The sequence below is a fragment of the Cupressus sempervirens genome, chromosome 5 (assembly GCF_028749045.1).
Source record: "Cupressus sempervirens isolate cs-2001-9-10 chromosome 5, ASM2874904v1, whole genome shotgun sequence".
Lineage (NCBI taxonomy): Eukaryota > Viridiplantae > Streptophyta > Pinopsida > Cupressales > Cupressaceae > Cupressus > Cupressus sempervirens.
Window position 1 is genome coordinate 81,726,985 of NC_143122.1, and position 21,995 is coordinate 81,748,979.

Below are 21,995 nucleotides of genomic sequence, written 5' to 3' on the forward strand. Positions count from 1 at the left end.
GTGTCGAATTTGTCGATTGGTTGGATTGTTAGCCTTCGTCGATAATGTTGTGTGTAGCTTTGCAATTAATTAGCCCACAAAATAAATGTGAGAATGCCCTACAACAATAAATTTGAATATTCCACCAAAAATATAGAGCTGAGCTAGGGTGTCACTGCCTAGTTCAGCTAAAAAAAAAATTCTCTGTCTGAATGCCCGACAGGGAAAAATATTCAAAAAATAATTTAAAAAATACAAAGAAATTAAATTCAATTAGATCTAAAAATAAATGTACATAACAATAAAATGACCATACCCAAATTGCAAATTGGGGCCTCCGAGTTCTGATTTGCAAAAAAAATTTGCCTAACAATCAACTTTCACCCAGCATAGGCAAATTTATAGTTGATCTTCACTAAATTGATGCTCTAAATGCAATGGTGAGGTTAGATCTGGCTCTAGACACTCCCAATTTTTGCAGATTCTTCAGATTTGGATTGAGCTGCTGAAGCATGAATAGTCTTAAATGGCTATGTGATGAGAATCTCCCTCAACTTTGATACCATGTAAGAATTTGGCTTAGGCTAGAATTCACCCAAGAACTAAGAATTCAAACACAAGCACAATAGTGGACCAATAGAGAGAGAGAGTATGATCAGAATGATGATATTCATTTAATATGCCATATCCATTTCAAGAGTACACTAGGAGTACCTGTATATAAAGGCCTCTAGAGAGCTTATAGAATGCATAGAAGTCAGCATCATGATAAGTCATAGAACTAGGTAGATGTCCACCAAAACCCATTAAGCATGGAAATAAGTGTGATGATGTGAGGATAAGCCTACAATGGTGTAGCACACAAATCAGTGGTGTAGACAACATGTGCTAAATTAGGAGTGTGAATTATTGTGTTGTCTACATGACAAATCAATGAATGATGCAAACTCCAGTGTTGTAGACACCGTGTGCATAATTAGAGTTGCACACTTCTGTGAGAGTACACAAACTCCTAAGTGTCTCACCTAAATAAATAATAAAACAATGCAAAATAATTAAATAATGTATTAACCTAAGTAAACTTAAGTAAGTGTAAATAGTAAATACTTATGTATACCAACAAATATAATTAGATGGAGAAGGTTTTGGAATAAGTATATGGGAAACAAGATACTAAGAGTGGGGGGCAGGTGAATCGATATCTTAAACTTTTATCTTTAAAAAAAAATTACATAAATCCACACCTAATTCATCTCATATATCAACCATTAAAATTTTAATGTTGAAACATAAATTAAAAACATCACATCCATAAAGAGTTTTGTTGATGTTTGATAGCTTATGTCAGTTGGTATGTCTAATCTTTATTGTTGATGCAGGAGCACCTTGAGGAAGGGAAAATCCCTAGTACAATTTTTTCTTATAAATGGTCTAGCCAATCATTTGGTAAATAAGGACTAAAGATCAAGTCCCAAGGTAGTGTTAGAAGGTGTGGTTAAGTAGGATTTAATTTTGAGTCATGGGTTTAGTAACTAAGTCCTAATAACCCTAGAAATGCCAAATATGATAAAATATGGAAAATATGGAAAAATGCATAAAATAGGGCAAGAAGTGTTCAGGAAAGGTCTTTAGGTATTTTAGAATCATATTATGATGGTTGAAATGAAATTGGATAAGTTTTGAGGCCTAAAATAATTGACAAAAGTTGTCAAATTGCTCATTGACAACTTTGCAATTTATGGCAATTTTTATACTTTTCTAGGAAAAGGAAAGATGGGTGTTTTCAACTTGATCCAAGGGTATAAGAGGTTAGGGAATTATATTTAATAACCCTCCAAATCATTAATGGTGGTTGGTTATGTCATATGTACAGAAAATTAATAGTATGAGAGAAAGTTGTTGACAAAAAATGTGATTTTGGAGGATTGATCCAAGAAATTGATTGGTTTGCTTGTAGTTTTAGATGGAATATATGTTTGAGAACATTTGATAAATCTATGCATTTTTCTTTTGATCACTAGTCTTCATTTTATTATGTTTTTAAAATTCTTTAGGTTCTTCATTCCCGTTGATTAGTTTTGACAAGGTTTAACTAAAATGGCTAAAGCTTGAGTTTGCATGGTTGAAAACCTATTGCCTTTGGAAATAAATTAATGGCATATGTATATTATGTAAATATCAATTTTTTTTTTTGTGGGAGTCAGATTTCTATTATTGCAAGTAAGCCCTAGACATGCTAGTGGATGCTTGGCAAGGCATAGTGATGCTTGCAAACGAATTCTAGAATGAACAGTGGATTGATATGTGCCAATATTAATTGGAAAATGGTGGAGTAGGGTGTTAGGAGTCCAAAAAATAGAGGGGAAGGTCTTATACATAACCTAGATTGATTTCTAAGTTGGATTGTTGTCATTTCCCTTGAAACCTTCAAAATATATTTTTTTGGGAACATAATGTATGGACACCATGGAGACCTAGGACCTAGAAAATCCTTGAGCCTATGCCAATTGGAAAAAAAAGTCTAGAAGGCATCAATATGCCTTGTTAAATGATTTTGTAAGTTATTGAAGGTTTATTATTTCTAGTAGGGCTAATAGGGGCTCTTAGGGCTACAAGGACAAATAATTCAAGAATGAGTTGTGAGGGTGGTAAAATTCTCGAGATGATGTATAATGGCACAAAATGTGTCAAGAACCAAAAAAGGAAGGTTTGAAATTGATTTTGATCTCTTGGTATTTGGTGAATTCATGGCTTATTAAGCCAAAGAGTTCATAATTGGGGTCTTGGGTGTTAAAGGAGTAAAACTTGAATTGATTGGTGAGTTTATTGGGAGAAGGGGATTAGGAGAGAATATTCTAGGTTAGGGTTAGTGAAGAGACTCTAAGAAGGCTAAGAGATAGTGTTGGTAGAGAAAAGAGGCTCTAAAAAGAAGAAGGTCCCCATCAAATTGGTATTAGAGCCATAAGATTAAGGCTTGTGGTGGTATGTTGTTTCCTATTGAATCAAGTGGGTCTAAAAAGATGGTGAGCAATACAAAATTGGCTAAAGAGGTATATGAGAAGAAGAAGATCATGGAGGAGAAAACTAGGCTTCTTGATGAGGCTATAGAAGAGATGAAGGATAAATTGAAGGAAATGGAAGAGGCAACTCTAGTAAAGGAAGATGAAGACATCAACACCAATAACAGAAAGAAGAGGGTGTAGACACCTAAATCTGATTACATCACTAAGTAATCTTATTTAGTCATCTCCTAGGAAATTATTAATTAAATATTTATTATTTAATTAATTAATTTTCATCACCTAGTTAATTAAATAATTTAATTAACTATAGTCCAATTGATAAAATCAAATGATAACCCAAAACCAAATTATCAATTAAATCTCTATTCCTCTATTAAATTAAATAAATCTTCAAACCTACTTAATTTAATCCAACATCCCCCATTTTATTAAATAAATCATTTAGTAAATTATCCAAATCCCTAAAACATCCTAAGACCTACCTTTATCCCTAATCCAACCCATTCACCTATACTAATCTCACTTATACTCCTAACTCACCCATCCCATCAAAGCTAAGCCACTTGCCCCCTAAGCCCTTTCCTAAGCCAAGTCTAATCCCCCTCCTAAACATGTGCACAACTTTAAGTAAGGGTTAATACTTTCTAACCCAAGCCAAATTCAACAAGTCTCCCTTATCCCCTTCCATCCCTATCCAAGAGCATTTATGGCTCTTACATGCCATTAATAACTCTTACATCCCTCTTACACACTCATCCTCCCTCATTACTCCCTTTAGCCAACCCTTTTCCCATCCTCTCACACTCATCCTCCTTGTGGCAAGTGTCACTCCCATGTTGGCTTTAAACAAGCACAATCTATGTGCTTCCCTTTCAAAGAATCTTAGCCCTCCCTCACCATTCTTCCATCCTTGTATCCTAACCCTCCATTTCTCTACCTCTTAGCCTATAAATAAATCCATTCCATCTCACAATCTATTAATCCACTTTTAACCACTCTATCATAGTCATTTCGCACCATCATAATGCTGAAATCCATCCATACCTTCATTGTTGAAACCCTCATCCATCTATCTACTTGGTAAAACCCCCCACCCTTTGGAAGCTTGAGCAAAATGTGAGCATACATCCCCAATCTATTAAGGACATAGCTTCATTATCATAGGTTATGCCCAAGTATATTACCATTATTGGTTTGCCTTCCTTTTGGTGATAACCTCATCCTATCATAAGTGTTTACTTGTTTGGTTATTCTGAATTCTTTTTTTAGTATTAGTATTCCTTGTACACTATCTAGATTAGGTGATACATTTTTAGCAAGTGAAAATCTAATTAGTGCAAAAGAAATACTAATATTAACAAAAGCATTCATAATAACCAAACAAGTAAACACTTAAGATAGGATGAGGTTATCACCAAAAGGAAGGCAAACCAATAATGGTAAGCTCCTTGGACATAACCTATGATGATGAAGCTATGACCCTGATGGATTGGGAATTTATGCTCACATTATGCTCAAGCTTCCAAAGGGTGGTGGGTTTTACCAAGTAGGTAGATGGATGAGGGTTTCAAAAATGGAGGTATGGATGAATTTTAGCATTATGATGGGGTAAATGGCTATGATAGAGTGGTTAGTGGTGCATTATGAGGTTGCATAAAAGTGGATTGATAAATTGTGAAAGGGAAGGGATTTATTTATAGGCTAAGAGGTAGAGAAATGGAGGGTTAGGATGCAAGGATGGAAGAATGGTGAGGGAGGGGTAAGATGCTTTGAAAGGGAAGCACATGGATTGTACTTGTTTAAAACCAATAGGGGAGTGACACTTGTCACAAGGAGGATGAGTGTGAGAGGATGGGATAAAGGTTGATCAAAGGGAGTAATGAGGGAGGATGAATGTGTAAGAGGGATGTAAGATGCATTAAGAGGGATGTTAGAGTCATTAATAGCATGTAAGAGCCATTAATGCTCTTTGATAGGGATGGAAGGGGATAAGGGAGACTTGTTGAATTTGGCTTGGGTTAGCAAGTCTTAACCCTTGTTTAAAGTTGTGCACATGTTTAGGAGGGGGATTAGACTTGGCTTAGGAAAGGTGTTAGGCAAAAAGTGGCTTAGATTTGATGGAATGGGTTAGTTAGGAGTCCAAGTGAGATTAGTATGGTTGAATGAGTTGGAAAGGTAGGTCTTAGGGATGTTTTAGGGGTTTGGATAATTTATTAAATGATTTATCTAATAAAATGGGGGATGTGTGATTAAATTAAATAGGTTTGGGGATTTATTTAATTTAATAGAGGAATAGGGATTTAATTGAGAATTTGATTTTGGGTTGTGATTTGATTTTATCAATTGGACTACAGTCAATTAAATTAATTAATTAACTAGGGGATGATGATTAATTCATTAAATAATAAATATTTAATCAATAATATCCTAGGAGATGACTAAATAAGATTACTTAGTGATGTAATCAGATTTAGGTGTCTACAAAAGGTAGACTTGGAAGATGAGATTCCAGAACCTGATCATCCACTTGGTGGGCAAGAACCATTCCTCAAGGCCCTTAAAGTATTTGGGGGAAATATTCTTGATAATTTTTCATTGTTCTATGTGAAGATGGATGTAGAAGTGGGCCTAGAGTGGATTGATAGCATTGAAAATCATTTTGAATGTGAAGAGATAATAGAGGCTGAAAAGGTAAGGGTGGAAAATTAAAATTTAAAGGATAGGCACTAACTTGATGGAAGGTTGTGCAAGAAGATAGAGAGAGTGAAGGAAAGAAACCAATAACCAACTAGAAGGATATGGCAAGAAAAATAAAAGAGACCTATTTACCAAAGGACTATGAGATCTAAATCCACAAGCTAAGGAAAAATCTCAAGCAAAAGGATCTTGATGTGGCCTCCTACAATGAAGACTTCCAAAAAATAGCCCTAAGGTCAAGGGTATAAGAGGCAAAAAGCATCAAGGTGGAAAGATATCTAAATGGCCTTAAGTGGCCTATGCAAGATGAGCTAAGTTTTTTCAATCTCACCACCTTGCAAAGTTTTTTTTAAATGAATCAAAAGGTGGAAGACAAGTTGAAAAATAAGAATGACTTAAACTCCAAAGGCAGAGGCAAGAGAAGAGATTTCAAAGGTAACTCAAGGGGTGGTTCTAGTGGAAGGACCAATGATTATAGGAGCTATGGGGAGTCAAAATTAACTAAGCAAGCTAGTAAGAATAGTCAAAGGGGAGACTCCAACAGAGCAAGAGGTTCCAATAATGGAGGTAGAGGAAGATATGGGAATAGCAGCAGGGGATTACATTTTAACAACATGAAATGTTATCAATGTGGAAAGTTAGGGCATCCTACCTATAGGTGTATAAAGAAGGCATCAACATCCTATGGTGAGAAGAAAATAACCTATGTACAAGAAGATGATAGTCAAAAGTCAAATGAAGTGGATCTTGAATTAGAGAAATTTGAGAACCTAATGTTGAGGAGAGTTTTGGTCAAGGACCTAGTGAAGGAAGAGGCTAAAAAAAGGAGGGCAATTTTCAGGACTACATGTAAATTAATTGGAAAGGTATGTAAGGTAATCATAGACTTAGGGTCTACTAATAATGTGATATCAGAAGAAGCATTGCACAAGCTTGGTCTGACAAAAATTTATCATGTGTGTCCTTATAGGGTAACTTGGTTGAATATATTGGTGAATGAACAAGTGTGGGTGGACATCATTATTATTAAGTACCAAGATAGAATATTATGTGATGTACTCCCAATGGATGCTTGCCATCTACTATTAGGAAGACCTTGGAAGTATGATAGAGAGATAGTGAACCATGGAAAGGAAAACAAATATTCCTCGAGAAGGATAGAGTCACCTATAGGATACAATCGTTGTTGGAAGAAGACAAGGTAGAGAATGCTACTACCAAGATATTGGTGATGAGTGGGAAGGAGCTCCTTAAGGACCTAAAGGAAGGTGAAGGAGTTGGATATGCTATCATTGTGAAGCCAAAGGAATAGCAAGCATAAATACAAGCACCTATACTCGCAAAGAACAAGAACTTCTAGGTCAGTTCAAGGATATCATATATGATGAAGCACCACCAACATTACCTCCAAAGAGAGCCATAAGCCATAAGATTGACTTCATACTAGGTGCATGACTCCCAAACAAAGCAACATACAAGATGACACCAAATAAGAACAAGGAGATAGTAAGACAAGTTCAAGAATTACTTGATCAAGGATTAATTAGGAAGAGAATCAGTCCATGTGTAGTCCTAGTTGCCCTAGACCCTAAAAAGGGAGGTAAGTGGAGAATGTGTATAGATTCGAGGGAAATCAAAATAATTACAATTAGGTATAGATTTCCTATTCCTAGGATAGAGGATCAAATGAACTATCTTGGTGGAGCTAGATACTTTTATAAAATTGATCTCAAGAGTGGTTATTATCAGATTAGGATGAACAAGGGTGATGAATGGAAGTTTTCATTTAAAACTACTGAGGGTCTCTATGAGTTGTTGGTAATGCCATTTGGTCTTACCAATGCACTAAGAACCTTCATAAGTGTTATGGATGAAGTATTAAAGGACTAAATAGGAGTGTTTATTGTAGTGTACCTAGATGGCATCCTCATCTTCAACAAGACAAAAGATGAGCATATTAAACACTTACAAATTGTGTTGAGGAAACTTCAAGAGGAGAAGTTGATAGTAAAATTTTAGAAGAGTGAATTCATGAAAGAAGAGCTAGTGTACTTGGGTTTTTTAGTTTCTCAAGGAAGTTTAAAAATGGATAAGAGTAAGGTAGAAGAAATCTTGAGTTGGCCTACTCCTAGATCTGCTATTGAGGTTAGAAGTTTCCATGGCCTAAGAAGTTTAGTGACATTTGTGCACCTATGAATGATACTATCAAGGGAGGCATGAAGAACAAATTCACATGGACCAAATCTATAGATGAGAGTTTTGAAAGGTTAAAGAAGGAGATGGAAACCCAACTAGTATTGGTCTTGCCAAGTTTTCAGAAACCATTTGTGGTAGAGTGTGATGCTAGTAACATAGCAATGGGATAAGTACTAAGCCAAGAGAGTATGCCTATAACATTATTTAGTGAGAGTCTTAATGAATCCAAAAGAAGGTATTCAACATATGAATTAAAGCTATATGCCTTAGTCCAACCCCTTAAGAAATGGAGGCATTACCTATTGCCTAAGCAATTTGTTTTCTTCACTAACAACCAAGGACTAAGTTTTACTAACTCACAAGAGAAACTTAGTCTTAGGAATATCAAATGGATGGAATTCCTAAAATCCTACACCTTTACAATCAAACACAAGAAGGGCACCAATAACAAGGTGGTAGATGCTTTAAGTAGGAGATTGTTGATATTTCAAGAAGTCAAGTCGCATAGCATAGGGATAGAAGGTTCAAGGATCTATATGGTGAAGAAACAAATTTCTCAGAAACATATAAGGTATATACCAATTTTGAAAATCATTTCCATGGTCAATTTTATAAATATACATTGTAGAATGGGTTGTTGATTAAGGGTCCACAATTGTGCATCCCAAGGGGATCTATGAGGGAGAATCTTATTCAAGAAAAGCACAATGAAAGCATGAGTAGGCATTTTTTCCTTAACAAGACCCTAGACCTAGTGGGATAGTTTTACTATTGGAACAAGATACAAAGGGATGTGAGGAGCTATGTCAAAAAGAAAAGGACACCTCATTCAATATAGGACCAATCACTACCTGTCCCTAATAGGCCTTGGAGTGAATAAGCATGGATTTCATAGTAGGCTTACCTAGGACTAAGATAGGGTTAAACAATGTGTTTATGGTAGTTGACAGATGTAGCAAGATGAGCCATTTCATCCCATGAAAAAAAACACATGATGCTAGTAGGATAGCTAATCTATTCTTCAAACTGGTGGTTAGAATTCATGGACTACCAATGAGAATTTGTGTTGACAAAGATATCAAATTTATGGGGTGTTTTTGGAAGACCCTATGGAGGAGATTGGGTACAAACCTAGCTCATGGTTTTACCTACCATCCCCAAATAGATGGGTAGACGAAGGTCAAAAATAAGGTCCTAGGAAACCTATTAAGGTGTCTTACCAAATAATATGTTTAGATTTGGGAACAAGTAATACCTTAGGTAGAGCATGCCTATAATGATAGCAAGAAGAGAACAACTAGATTGAGTCCTTTTCAAATAGTGTATGGGTCACATCCAAGGGGTATAATGGAGTTGAGGGAACTATCAACACATGATATCGTTAGTGGACATGTTGAGGATTGTGTTTAGTCTATGAAGGAGATACATGATTGGGTTAAGAAGACCTTGATAGAAGAAAATGAGAAGTTGAAGGAAAAGAAGGATGAAGGGATGAGAGACTTAAAATTTCAAATAGGAGATTTGGTTATAGTCTATTTGAAAAAATCTAGGCTGCAAAAGGGAATCCCAAGTAAGTTACAAATGAAGAGGATTGGGCCATGCAAGGTGCTAGAGAAGTATGGTGCCAATGCCTACAAAATTGATGTACCCAAAGAGATGTCCATCTCTCTCATTTTCAATGTCAAAGACTTGATACCTTATAAGGGTCTAGATATGATGAAGAGAAGTATCAAAAAAATCTACACAAAGAAATATTAGACTTGTAGGTACTTGAAAGGAAGAAACCTTAAGTGGAGAAGATATTAAACTCTAGGGTGAAGAAGAGTACAAGAAATGAGGTTTACAAAGAACATCTAATGAAATGGAAGGACACTCCTAAAGCTATAGCAACTTTGGCTACTGAGAGTGAATTTAAGAAGAATAGCATCAACAAGGAGTTCCTCTCACCATAGGTACCTTAGTCTTCCTCTTGTAGGGGGAGTATGATGCAAGAGAAACTTGGGGAAGGAAAAATCCCTAGTATAATTTTTGCTTATAAATAGTTTTACATGGTATATTTGTGTATTCATAAGACTTTAATGTAGAGTGCAAATAAAATGACAATAAACTAAACTAAATCCTAGGAAATTATTGTCAAAATGTAAACTCTACGAATGTCCCATGTTTCCCTAACTACAACTACTAAGAATGCTCTTAGACCAACATCTTAGTGATAATTCTAGAATGGGAGCATGTTTAAAATGTAGACCTACAAGAATGTATGCAAGATCTATGACTAAATGTAGATTATATGTGTGAAACAACTCTAGAATGCTATTAAATGAATATGCAATGAGATAAACTTGTGCTTGAATTTCCCTCCTATTTATAGGATTTCAGAAGGGGTTGGGGTAAGAATCAAGATTTTATTTTTAACTAGAGGATGGAGGTGAAATTGAAAATATCTCATAAGGGACTAGGAGGAAGAGTCCAATAGACTTAGTTTTGAGGATAAATGAGGATTTTTCCTATTATTTTAAATGTAGAAGGAGGATTTTCACTTTTGTGAGGATAAATGACTTTATTGATTTAGTAAATGTTCTATTTATTTTCAAAATTATGTCTTTTTCCTTTTCCCTTTTTGAATTTCATTTTATAATATAAATTATTTTTCTCCTATTTTTACAATGAATTAGGTCCCTTTTTATTTGATATTTGATTGATTTGAAAGTCTATTAGTTTCCACCTGATTTAATCCCTAATTTGCATCCTTTGATTGAAATTATGTTGTTTATGTCTTTGCCAATTTTTGGGTGTCTACAAAAGCCCCTCTTTGAGCTAATATGCAAAGCATATTAGCTCAAAGATTGTCTTGATTCTCTAATTTTGGGTAAATTTCTAATGATTGAATGTATGATCAATGATGTTTTGATGTTTTGAGGTTGATATGATTACTTATTATTAATGACAAGATGTCTGATTGCTAACAATTTGATGTTTGATTCAATGTTGATGTTTTAAAATTCTTCATTTAGGATAGCTTTATTGGATTCCCTAGTTTGACTTGATGTTTGAAATTTTGGCTGGGGTGGACATTTTTTATTTTTAAAATTTTTTGATGCCCCGGTTTGATATGGATATACTAAACTCCCCTCTTTGAGCTAAACTCCCCTCTCTGATTTTGAGTCAATTTCTAATAATTGAATGTTTGATCAATGATGTTTTGATGTTTTGAGGTTGATATGATGTTTGATTGTTGACGACTTGATGTCTGATTGCTAACAATTTGATGTTTGATTCAATGTTGATGTTTTAAAATTCTTCATTTAGGATAACTTGTTTGGATGCCCCAGTTTGATTTGATGTTTGAAATTTTGGCTAGGGTAGGACATTTTTTATTTTTGAAAAATTTGGTTGCTCTGGTTTGATATTATAATAATTTTCCTTAGGGCAGAATTCACCCAAGACCAAGGAACTCAAACACAAGCACAATAGTAGACCAAAGAGAGAGTATGATCAGAATGATGATATATTCATTCAATATGCCATTTTAAAGTACACTAGGAGTTCCTATATATAAAGGCCTCTAGAGAGCTTCTAGAATGCATAGAAGTTAGAAACATGATAAGTCGTACAACAAGGCACATGTCCACCAAATATGGGTTATCCTCCATTAAGCACAAAAGTAAGTGTGATGATGAGAGGATAAGCCTAAAATGGTGTAGCACACAAATTTATGTTGTAGATAACATGTGTTAAAAAGGGAGTGTTCAAATAACTATGTTGCCTAAATGTCAACTCAGTGAATGATGCAAATTCTAGTGTTGTAGACACCATGTGTTGAATTGGAGTTACGTACTTGTGTGTTGTCAACATGACAATTCATGAGAGTACTCAAACTCCTAAGTGTCTCACCTAAATAAATAATAAAATAATGCAATATAATCAAATAATGCATTAACCTAAGTAAACATAAGTAAGTGTAAATAGTAAATACTTATTTACACCAACACCCCCCCTTAAGTGCAACTTAGGGGAATGCCCTTAAGCTTACAAAATTCTAGGATGCAATGCATGATGGTTCTTGGCTACTAGACCATGTTAGGTACCCATGTACATAATGAGATACAATCTCTCATAAAGTGGAGAAAGAGGGAAAACCTCATGGGAAAATCCTCCCCCTAAAAGAGAGATGAAAAACACATATGATGTATGGATGGATGGAGTAATCAAGACCCCCCCCCCCCATTATGACATACGTCTAGTATATAAATAAGAGAATGATGAGAAGAGGAAGAGAGATAGGATAGGCTCTTCCCCTCCCCCCCCCCCCCCCCCAAAGAAGAATGTCTTCCAGTGACTACTCTGATAAAGAAGTTGATCGAAGACTGTAAAATGGTGTTCCTCCCCTTAGGAGGAAACAATGCCATGGGTAAAAATGAGATGCTTCTACTATGTGTGGAAAGAATCCCATAGATAAGTGATATCTCTAAAACTTGCACAATTGGCTGAAGAACATATCTCAAAGAAATGTTTGTCTACTTAGCTGATGAAGAAGCACTCTACAATTGCTAATCATAAGTATCCACAATCACTTCAACCTATGATGATCAATCATGTAGAGAATGAGAAAGAGGGTTAGATGGATCCCTCATGACAACTGAAGAAGGTGTTGCTGCATCAAGAAGAAGAGGAAAATCATCAATACTATTTCCCAGATCTGTCACTAAAGCTAGACCTGGAAGACTAGATGTACCCTGTTGTGTTGGACCTATCAATGTGGTAATATATACATGTGGAGCATGACCTCTCACTATGACTATTAATAGAACCCTACGTATTTGAATCTATTGAAGCATTATCGCTGGTGTCACTATCATTTTCCACATGGTATGATGTGCGTAGAGGATTAGAGGACAAGTTGGGTAATCTTTCCTCAAAGTGTACATCCTTCTCCACAAAAATTTGATGTGTCTCTAGATCCAATAGTCTATATGCCTTCACATCATCTTCATAACCAATGAAAGTACAAGGCCAAGGTGACTGTGCCTTGCATTCCCTGGAAGATCTGTTTGCCCATTCAGCACAATTGAAAACTTTGAAGTGTGTCACAATAGATTTTTTGCCACACCATGCCTCGAAAGGAGTCTTGCCATCTAAGGCTGGATGAGGAGACCTATTTAGAATGTGAGTGGCACTACTAATTGCTTTGACTTCAAGTGATGGATCTAGAGACTTAGCCTATATCATGCAACTTGCCATGGACTTAAGAGTTGGAATCCTTAATGTAGTGACATCTATCTTATGTAGACTAAATGTTGAGAGATTCTAAATATCAATTCCCTCAAGTTTGAAAAAGTCTTTAAGTCTTTTGTTCACATATCTATTTTCATTGTCCATCCTTAGAACTTTGATGGCTTTCCTTGATTTTTGTTCAACATGAGTCTTGAAGCCTAGAAACTTGTCCAAGACTTCATTCTTATTATGAAGAAAGTAGACCAAAGTATACCTTGAAAATTCATCAATGAAGGCAGGTATGTAGCGACCCTAGCTAACTATTGTTACTACAAAAGGTCCTACCAATACCATGTGAACCATTTGAAGAACAATTGGTGCTCTTGAAGACTTCCCTTTATATAACTTCTCCTCTGGATGCATATCCACTATACCTGTTGAACATTCACCTATGGAAAAGTTGATTTTGGGTATACCTTTGACCATTATGTTTGTACAAAGTTGTTGAAGATAGTGGAAGGAAATATTTCCATAATGCTCATGCCATAATTTTATTTTTGAATTTGATTGTGTTAACAAGGCTTTTGAAGGAGACTTGGGCACAAAATGGGAGAAAGAATACAACCTTTTGTCATGATTCACTTTCCCCACTACAACCAATGAGTCATGTTTTAGACTGTGCACCTATACTGAGTCTAGAAAGAACTCAACTCTATGTTCATCTCTGAGGTGATTGATTTGGTAAATCAAGAGGAGATTAGAACTTAGGTTTGGAACATAGAGAACATCTTGAAACTCTCCATTTTCCATCTCCATGTTTCCTTTTCCTTCAAATTCCATTTTGGTATCATCTCCTATGAAGATGTGTGATACCTTTAACTACTTCAACGAAGAAAAATCCTACTTTGAAGAACCCATGTGATAAGAGGCACCTAGGTCAAGTATCCATTCCTTTGAAGAGTTTGAATTTTCCATGAGTGCTTGCTCTTTTCCCTTTAAATTTGAAGAAGATCCTTTCTCCTTGTAACCATTAGGTAGTGGAACATTATGTTTTTCAACTCATCAATCTTCTTATGATAACACTCATGTTCTTCATGACCCATTTTCTTGCAATAAGCACACTTTTTCTTGTCCTTATTTTTGTCCTCCTTCTTTTTTGAATTTGAAGACTTGCCTTGTTGATTGGATTGTGGTGTTGTCTTTTCTGCATACTCTAATTTGTTCTTCCACTTCTTATTCTTACCCTTTCCTTTATTTGAAGATTGACTAGCTAAATTTTGAGAACTCTCATTATTGGCCACCAATGCTTTAGACTTAGGTGAATTGAGAATCCTCATGATATCAACTTCTTTTCTTTTGTATCCAATAGATCAGCATATTCATCAAAAGAGACTTTCTTACACACACACCCTAATGTAGGATTTGAGGTGTTATAAGAAGAAACAAATGTGGAATAATTCAATGGTAGCTAATTATGAATAAGATAGATCAAACTGTCATCTTTAATAGGATTCGCACAATCAGTAAGCTTTGTCCTTAGTTCATTCACCTTAATGATGAAATCTTGTATAGAATGAAATGACTTAGGATCTAAGGAGACAAGCTCATCTTCAATTTTGAAAACATCATGTTCAAACACTTTACCATATAGGTTTTGGAGGGTATCCCAAGCTTCCTTAGATGTAGAATGCTTCCTAACTTGATACGTGATCTTGTCATCAACCCCCAAACATATATCACCTAGGGATTTCCTATTCATTGCCACCCAAACTGAAATATCACTTGCTGATAGATTATCACTTGCTAGTTTAGAAAGGGTACCATCTACATATTGAGAAACTCCATTATGCATTAAATGATACCATATTTTGCTGGACCATGTAGCATAGTTATGTGGAGTTAATTTTGGAAACTTAAAATTTCCTATAATGTAGAAAATAAAAGAAAATTGTAGAAAGGAAGGAACACAACACTAAGAACACCCTCCCTTTTCACTAAATTAAGAAAACCCCCCCAAAATAGATGCTTTTTACACTTTATAAGTAGTACAAATACAAAAGCAACTTGCCAATTTTGGCCTTTGTGGACTTCTGATTCTACTTGTTACAACCTCTTTAAAGATTAGAAATCTAGAACTTTATAATGTACAATAATTTGAAGTAATACAAAGCAAAGAAAGGCCCTATTTCTGAAAGTGACACTTTGGTCCACACAACCCTATAATCTAATTATATATCTAGAAAGTAGATGAAAAATAATGCACTTTCAAAAAAATCAAAACCTATTTTTTAGTCCAGATAAGCCTGTATGGAGCATTTGAAGTTTCAAAATATAGTATTAGATAGGTACAGTTGCCAAAAGACATAATTTCTAACAAATATGTACACTAAAACTAGAAAAGAGTTACACCACTAAAAAGTTTAAGAAATTCTACCCAATTTCAAAAAAAATCACCTGATTTGGAGTCTGAATGACTAAAATATGGCTTCCTAAAGTCAGACTACAAAGTCCAAAATCAATCTAGAGAGGGGTTGCATCAGCAAAAGATGGGGTTAACTTTGATGGTCAAATGGCCATCGTAATAGTTCAAATTTTCCCTGGAATGATGGTAGATAGCCATCAAATTTAGTGTTATAGAATTGATGACATCAATGACTCCAAGGCTTGTGATGATGTTAGCATCATGTATTGATGATGTCAATAGCTTACATGGCGATAAAAAATTGTATAGACTATACAAAAAAATTGACGTGTCCTTGGCCATGTGTTCTATATGATTACAGTTCTGACATGGATTTGACTATGTAGGTGATTGTATATGCTTACTATCCTAATAGTGTCCACATCTGTGGTTGTCTTGCTGAATAAAATGATGTCATGTGTCCTATTTGGCAGTAGACGTGGAAGCCCAGTAGAGTAGTTAAAATGCTTGTGTCTCCTATAGTTGTTGTGAGCTAGCAGTTGACGAAGGCTAGAATAAACACTATGATAGTATCAATAATGGTTTTTGTGACACAAGGGGTTTTGTAAAGCACTACTGGCAGGGGAATTCTGGGCCTAGATTCAAATTTTTGGCACTAATAAATTTGGCATCAATTTGCGATGGCTATGTGTCGCAATTATGATAGCTATGTGTCACCACTGAGACAATAATAAACGTCACTATTTTTTAGTCAAAAAATACAACATCTACCCTATTCTGTCACAATTATGACACATAGCCATCACAATTCTACTACTTTCTTGTGACAACAACCTTGTCACTATTCGTGGGGTATTCGTTGCAATAGTGACACCTCCAACATTTTTGCAACGGCGGTTGGGGTGACCACCTGCAGCAACTCCAACAACAACCCCATCGCAATAATTCCTTTTTGTGTAGCAATTGCGGTGGTGATGGTTGAATTGTGATAGAAGGGGGCATCACCTTCACAACAAGCCTGTCACAATTCATCTTTTTTGTGTTGCAATTGCAATAAGATGCGACAAAACACGACATCACCACTACTGCTCTCCTGTCACAATTGTGACAGCGGTGGAGTAAAAGATTAAAAAAAAATGGTTGGCTTCCAACTACATCAAACAAAATTAGACCTCTTAAACCCTTTGTAACTTCATTTGGTCACATCTTATATTTGAGCAGGATGGTGTCTTATTGGTGCTCCCTTGACTATTTCATGAGATATTATTATCAAGTCATCCAATCGGTTATAGGACAAAGATGATTCCTAAACAATCGAATTAGCAATATGGTTGATCTGCATTGCATTTGGACACTTGGTTTGAGGTTCATCTCATTGATTCCCATTCATCACACGATCTTTATTTGATTAGACCTCAATAGAAAACATTGAGATATCTCGAGCCCCAAGCCCAAATCATGTAGGCTTCAATCTCCACATATCATAAAGCCTATATATAGAGTTGAGCATCCCGTAGTTGGAAGCTTCACTTGCATCAACTCTTGGATGGTGTGAGAATGCTCAGCTCTATATACAAGCTTTATGATATGTGGAGATTGAAGCCTGCACGATTTGGACTTGGGGCTCAGGAAATCTCAATTTTTTCTATTGAGGTCTAATCAGATAAAGATCCTATGATGAATGGGAATTGATTAGATGAACCTCAAATCAAGTGTCCAAATGCAATGCAAATTGACCGTATTGCTAATTTAATTATTCAAGAATCATCTTTGTCCTATAGCCGATTAGATGGCCTGATAATAATATATCATGAAATAATGGAAGGAGCACCAATAAGACACCATCCTGCTCAAATATAAGATGTGACCAAATGAAGTTACGTAGGGTATAAGAGGTTTGATTTTGTTTGATGTTGGAGGTAGTTGAGAATGACGTAGCTGGAAGCTTCACCTCCCTTATCTCCTCCCTTTGCCTCACTCCTTCTCAGGCCTTAATATGCAATATATATTTTTTTCAGTACAATATCATGTAGTGAAACTGATTATACAAATAAAAATATAGTAGTGAAACCATGAAAACAAAAGCCAGTAAAATTGGGAAGGTTCAATGAAAACAAATATTATGAAGAAAGATTGCAATGATGTGGCATTAGAATGAATACATCGATATATGTAATTGGATCAAAAATATCTCTAGATATTAATGCCAGTAAAGTAGCATCATAATTTTTTGAGATGTGTGTATTGATCTCATCATTTTTTATTTAATTAACGTTACTTGAATGATTTTAACAAGACATAGCTATTAGGCAGATAGTCAAATAACATCCTTCTTCTTGATCCTTCATTTAGAAACTGAAAACAACTTAATAAGCCATCAAAATGATCAAATACCCCATTCTCTCTTGTTTACAACATTTCTCAATTATCACTAGTCTAGATCATTCTTAGTTCATATTCACTTGTCGTTGTAATGTACCTCACCCATGGCAATGCTTGATATCCACTCTTTTCAATGATTTTCAGATACCTGACCTACAGTAAAGAATTGCAACAAAAGAAAGTTGTTATAAAGTAATAGCCTAAATCTAAATGAACAAAATGTAAATTCTCAACCATTTATTTAATGCATCAATTTACTTGTGGAGCTAAATATTTAAAAAGCATAATGATTTTCACTGAGGCCAATATAAATATAAGCAATGAGCTTGTTCTCATCAGAAATATAGAAGTGAACACACAAAAGGGTCCAACACTGTGATGACTTTTATGGAGTCAGTCCAAAACAACATGAAATGACTCAAATTTTAGATAAGTTATAAATCATGGTAATGAGCTAATGATACTCACAAAAGCAATAATCTACATTTTAAAACTAAAGTTAAGAAATGACCTAAATTCCTAATACAGTAAAATATGGTATCTCAAATTTGACATGAATAGGCGCCCGCTTTTTTGGGGTTGCTTCTTCAACAATTATGCTAGAAAGGCTAAATTCAGCCCTCACTATGTATTCATGAATCAAAACCCACATAATAAGTCAATCAAGAAACTAAAACATCAGGGTCCAGAACCATGGTACTATTAACCATCTTTGAACAAGAAAACCAATGAAAGCTGCAAGATACCTTTCCACCAAAAAATGATTTTATTTTCCAAAGCAAAGCATCCCTCTCTGGGGAGTATATAGAAGTACCCATTGATGTGCGTACATGAGGTGTAGATGCATCAGTTGGTACTGGCAATTCAATTTCAACATTTGTTGCCGTACTACAAAGTTAAAGAAAACCATGAGACAAATTAGCAAATACATAGAAATATCAGTCACACTTAAACCATTCCCTGAAGCTAACATGTTAGAAAGATCTATCTAAATAGTAGATAAATCAGATCTAAAATAGGCATACATAAGCCAGAGAGATAATTTGGAACCTGCAATTTTTGTATTCGCTGTGTGCTCTTGCCAAATATTCTACATGGCTTCTTGAATGCTTTTCTACTTGAGCTTCAACCCATATCAATGGCTTTACCTACAAATTAATAAAAACATATGAAATGAAACCTACTTTAGAAGGATATCCTTCATAACAAAACTTCAAAGATTTGACAACAACTACATTCTCTTGAATATATGAACAAACCTATGTGCTAATTCTATAGTTCATAAGATCAAAAGTCCCATCATGAGGTATGAAGGATATAGTTCTATCATTTTCAAAATGAGCAAGACAAACACACCTGACAGAAGAAATAGAAATTAACATATGCCTTTTCAAGGGAAAAAAAAAAGACCAAGTACAACATCAAAGGAATTTGCAAGCACTTTAATATAAGATAAAATTGATAGTTTAAGGAATTGAATAAGAAAATGAGCTTGATTGCATACTGATGAAACTTGATGTCATCCAAATCAATTGCTTTAACTTTTGACGCTTTTCCTTGAGCTTCTAGTAGCACCCTGTCATTGAGTCCAAGTTTGCATTCTGGCATTCTGCTGAAAAAAAGTGAATCAAAATACACTTGTCATTAACAACTAGCTATGTAACATTTCAGCAGTCATGCTAAAAGTACATTATAAATAAATAAAAAATAGAAACAACCACATTTTGCACAAAACAAGCTAAATTAAACCATGAAACACAATCAATAATTCAATGCCAAATATTAAATTAAAAGTTATAAAGGTTTAATACTTATGGCATATGTATAAAACAAAGAAATCATTAGTGGTCAAACTACTTCCAACACTCAATAATTATATAAAATGTCTAAAGATATATACATATCAATATTTTATTCTTTTTTTGTAATTTTTCATACCGTTTTATTTCCAAGATTAGTTGTGGGGATCTAGCTTTAGCCTTGATATGGCAAGGGGATGGGTGTCCTGACCAAATTATTCTAGATACATCTATTACAGACTCGGGGAAGGCCTACAAACTATACGAATTGGACCTGGTTTGGGTATGGGACCTAGTGCAGCATAATCTAAACTTCAAAATTTGGTCATTATAATTCGACTTTTAATTTGTCACTCTAAACTCTCCAAGAAATTGGACTCTGTTCAATCATCCACCATAGTTCATTATTCTTCTATATTTGTTTTATTCTCACTGAAGCATGTAATCTATTGAAATGCAAGTATCCAACAATGAAGTTGGTTGTCTTGTGACCAAAAAATTATTATTTATTAAATATTAACAATGAATATGAACATAACATTTGTACTTATAAAAGTTGGACAATTTGTAGATTCTTTGTCTGATGGTAATTCATAATTCTACCATGTAAAAATAAACACAAGATGTTTATTATCTGAACTCTCATATGCCAATCCCGTTCTCATAATATATGTATATTCATTTAGCTGTGTATAAGCATACATGGGCCTTTCAACTTAGAAAATGGGGTTTGTACTATTTCAAGGCATTCCACAAGTAGGGTACATATTTAAGAAAATAGGTGTGCAGTAACATTATAATGTTCTCCATGAACCTAGCTGGAGTTTATAGTGTTTCAACTTAGCAGAGATTATGGGAAATAGTTCCATGTTTCCTCTCTATAGTCTATTAGTTTTATTTCTAAAAGAACTCAATAATAAGATTATGCATGGGGTAGGAAAAAACTACCTCAAGTACACTCTCATCTTCAGCGCTCCAACCACATCAGATCGCACTATTTGACCATTGCTACTCACAAGAATATTTACACTTTCTACTACATCCAAAAAGACCCTTAATAACAAATTAAAAGCACAAAATTAGTTAAATATCAATTGCCATATTCAAGAAAAGCACAAAGTTAAATCTGGATTAGCCTTCAACCTCATTTTTTTTGTATTGTATTCCTTCACTTTGCCAGGAAACTACATTTGTAATAGCCATTGTAGGTCGCTAAGTGACTTCCATCCTATAATCATCCATTTTGATGAATTCACTAAGAATCTTTGCCTCTGTATATTGAGGGTACCTAAAATCCATTATTTCATCTAGTAGTTCATACTACACAATGGGAAATAAAAGTGGTGAAATGATATACACATATTTTAAATTTTAAGTTCATGATAAAATATTCTCAAATAGTTCATTACAAGGAATTCTAAACCCTTGACCCTCTATGGCTCAAATTAAAAATAGATGTGTGCACTCACAACAATGACAAAATTGTCTCTCAAAGACTCTTCTTCTAGCTCTTCAAAATAGTGCTTGAATACTTAGAAGAATAACACACATGACAATCCAAAATTGAACCTAAAGTTGACATGTGAATAATAGCAAGCTAGTTGCATTAGAGTTATGTCTTGATGCTGCCATAAGGTAGATATTGTTATGCTGAATGAACATGTAAGTCACCCCATTTTCATAGAGTACTATATTTTGTAACATGGGATCACCCTATCCATGTAATTCCATCAAAAAACTTGTCAAAACACATATGTTGAAACCATCCTCACACATGGCCAATTCAGCCTTATAAGAGACAAGATAAAAGAGAGGGTGGTACATTTTAATGAATATATTCATATGAGACAATGTAATTTATGTGACATTGGCCACCTAAACATCTTTAACTTTTAAGTAATTTGCATACCTCTATGTAAATATTCCATATCTGAGAAGCTTCTTTGTACAACATTGCAATTTTTAACTTCATGATGCACATAGCACAGATGAGTCAATAGAAACTATAGTTTCTTGTGTTCTTTCCATAGTTTTAAAAGAGTTCTTATCGATAGATCCATGTAAGAATTTTATTCCTCTAAAAATGGTTTTATTACCAGTTTTAAAGAAAGTGGACACAAACTAACTAAAGAATCTTCAAATCGAGGACTGGAAGTTACATTGATGTAGAGCCTTCTAATATCCCCTTAAGGAACCCTATTCAACTCGAGGATTCAACAAAATCTTAGAATCCACTCAAGGAACTACAGTTTAACTCAAGGATCAATAAGAAGTCCCTACCCA

The 21,995-nt window shown here is 34.8% G+C and overlaps 1 pseudogene; it reads right to left on the reverse strand.

The window, feature by feature from the left end:
- Positions 1–17,967: 17,967 nt before the first annotated feature.
- Positions 17,968–21,684, reverse strand: LOC149554659 (AP-1 complex subunit mu-2-like; annotated as a pseudogene).
- Positions 21,685–21,995: the final 311 nt, after the last annotated feature.